We start from the raw sequence: 3,367 nt of genomic DNA, 5'->3' as shown, positions 1-3,367 counted from the left end.
TCCCACTGTGGTGAATACACCATCAGTTCCCACATGCCATTGTCACTGTCCATGAAGACCTAAATCTGCAAAAAAGAATTACAGTTAGAAGACACAGAAAGTATTTTAAATGGCCTACCCTGGAGAGGACAGGGCGGTCTGTTTGGGCGTATTCTCATGTTTTGTAGCGATATCCTCATTGTCACATTTTCCTGTGTTTTTCATACCCAACTTCTTGGAAATTATGGGCAATAGGTGGCTACAAAGCACATTTTTTTCTAAATGAAATTTGAAGATTGTCTTGAAGTATTCTAATAAGATGGATGAATTCCTTTTCCTCTTTGGTCATCAAAGTCCAGGAAGAATGAGATTATGAATATGCTTATCAATTCTACCTGACACTGATAGTATCAGGATTCAGAATTTAAATGAAAGATTCAGACTGAAAAAGGCATCTAGAACAGGTGTATTTACCTGTAGCTTTAACACATTACTTGGAAATAGAAAAAAATCAATGAAAAGTAACATAAATATGCTAGACATCCCATAAACATATTTTAAATATCAAACACAATTTTCAACTTAGACTTGAATTTCAGCTTTTAGGACTTTCACTTTCATAATTTAAATTTGAAAAAAAAATTGTTTCGTGTTTTTCCCTGAAGAAAAATATTTATTACACTGAGATAACTGAACTATTCTGGCTTGAAATGAAACTACTTGACTTGCCTTAAGTTACATGAATGAAAAAAGTCTTTCAGTTAAGAGCAAATTTAAAGGCAGTTTCTCTGCTAACACTGCAATGGGTTGTAACTGAATGTGCTGGCTAATTTTATGTCATCTTGAAACAGACTAGAGTTCTCTGAAAGGAGGGAACCCCAACTGAGAGATGCCTTCCTAAGCCTAGGCTACAAGCAAGCCTGTAGGGTATTTTCTCAATTAGTGATTGATGGGGAAGGGCCTAGCCCATGGTGGGTGCTGCCATTCCTCAGCTGGTGATCCAGAGTTCTAGAAGAAAGCAGACTGAGCAAGCCAGTGAGCATCTCCTGAGCCTCTGTGTCAGCTCCTGCCTCCAGGTGCCTGCCTGTTTGAATTCCTGTCCTGAATTCCCTCACAGATAAACTACACAAGATGGAGGTGTAAGCCTAATAAACCCTCTCCTCCCCAACTTGTTTCTGCCATGGTGTTTCATCGTAGCGATAGTTACCCAAACTATGACACAAATTTCATAAGACAAAAAAAAAAAGTTTATTCTATCATATTGAAATGTGGCAGAAAAAAATACTTAGCTGCAAAGAATATCCTAAAGTGTCAGGAGTGTGGATAACCCTTGGAGCCTATGGACAAGTACAGAGAACTGAATACCTGGTAAGATTATGGCTGCATTTCAGCTTCCTCAGGTCTAAATGAGAAAAGACATTGATGCATCTAACTGTATAATGAATAAATATCTCTGACCAGACTTTTATGAAAAGTTAACAAAAAACTTTTGTCGCTATCAAATATGTATTTTATGAACAGAATGCGTAATTTTTAAACTAGCTGATAACCGTCTTAATGATGATCAAAACTGAAAAGACTTAGAAGAGGTCAGGTTGCCCTGACCCTGCACCTCCCCCACTGAGGAGCCACATTTGCCTGCAAACAAATAGCTTAGGAAGGGTCTGAGCACCTTGGGAGCTATATTTTCCTGAAAACAAATGGCTTCTCTTCTGAGAAAGTGTTTTCACAAGACCCAAAGGGCCCTCCTTCCCTGCTGAGAAAGGGTCCCAATGTGCAGTAACAGTTTAGTTCCTTAGGAGGGATTTCCTTGTGTGATGTTTTACAAGAGCAGAGGTTATGTTGTAAACACATATGAGTGTGATATGAGTTTAAAACCCCTCCTCTCCCTTCCATCGGCATCAAGAGTCTTTCCCAGATTTCCATCTGCTCTTGGTCAGTACTCAAGACACCCTTAATTGGCTTACTAAAGCCTGATGGTCTTTAACTTTCTCTTGTGGGTTATTTCAAAACCAAAAGCCAAACTACACCCTTCCACCCCCACCCCTGAAAGCCAAACCAAGTGAGAACAGTGTTGATTGTGTCCAGTACTGGTTATTTGTCCCTGTTGCAAAATGACGGCCAAAATCATACTTGTCTTAACATCTGCATCCACATATATTATGCTGGATTTTCTTACCTGTGTGAATAGTGCAAAGGATATTGTCTGCGGAGTGCATGCCACAGTGCCAGCAGTGGTGCCAAAGCTGAGGGTCCTGGACCAGCCGGTTGAGGCCGGGATACTTGCCTGACTGTTTCCTATGCTGGGGATACTGGGGTGGGTAGTTGGTTCACTGCTCGCCCTGCCACTGGGCCATAGTTCTTCTGAATATGCAATGGCTGAGTTGTGGGCTTCCAGAGAAGGAGGAGCTCTGAGGAATATTTATTGAGGTAGCAGAAACTACTACTTGGTCAAAGAGATGCAGAATCATGAGAGGCTTTTTATCAGGGCAGGAAATGACATCAGGGAGGCTGAGTTTTGCTTTTCAGGGGAAGAGCTGGGCAGCTGTTCTGCTAGAAAGCTGATTCAAAGGGTTATCAACCACGAGTTCCTGGGAGTCACTTGACTAGCCACCGGTGAAAAATCATTTTCACCACAGGTGTATAGGAGTCGATCTGAATATGTGGGATTTCTTGAGTAAAATCATTAAAAGAGTTTGGTCTCTGGACCACCTTGGAGGTTAAATTAAATTGACTAGGCTTCTTCTGCCATATCGCAAAATGCCTGTTTTATAAAACCACCAGATTTTCTTGCTGCTTAAGGAAGACCTGGTACCTTTATAATTAGTACCAATTTATTCTTGCACCTTAGCTAGCAGTACAAGCTACTTCAGTTATTGCAGTGGAATGAACATAATTCACATTTGTATGGTTTTCCTACAGTATGGGGGTGCATGCAGACTTCCAGATCACGCTCCTAAAGCAGATTGTTGTAGAACGGCTATTAATATTTACCATTGATGCATATAATTATTATGGAAGTTATTTAACCCACTAGCATATAAATAAATGACACAGACACCTGTTAGATTTTTAATAGCCTTAAACCACTGTGGCTGGGCAGATATAAACCCCCCCCCAATCCCCACTAAGCCACCTTGTAATTTCCCAGCCACACATTTCAAGTTATTTGTTCCAGTCATTCCTATCTGGGCTACTCCCCATCCATCATTCCCATAAATCCTTGCTCATGTTTTTCACGTGGGTTTCTTCTCTCCATCACGCTAATCCTCAGAACAAGCTCCTCCCAGCCACGTGCTTTTTCTTCACAATAATCCATGGCCACCGCTCCTTTCTTCCTCCTCTCCTGTATCTCTCTCCCTAGATCCTTCTGCTCTTCCAAGCCTTC

General features: G+C 41.1%; 1 pseudogene; it reads right to left on the bottom strand.

The window, feature by feature from the left end:
* Positions 1 to 2,003: 2,003 nt before the first annotated feature.
* Positions 2,004 to 2,914, bottom strand: LOC129670381 (zinc finger protein Pegasus-like; annotated as a pseudogene).
* Between the last annotated feature and the right edge of the window lie 453 nt (positions 2,915 to 3,367).

The sequence above is a fragment of the Psammomys obesus genome, unplaced genomic scaffold (assembly GCF_907164565.1).
Source record: "Psammomys obesus unplaced genomic scaffold, mPsaObe1.curated_primary_1811, whole genome shotgun sequence".
Lineage (NCBI taxonomy): Eukaryota > Metazoa > Chordata > Mammalia > Rodentia > Muridae > Psammomys > Psammomys obesus.
This window is presented reverse-complemented; position numbering and strand designations above follow the sequence as displayed.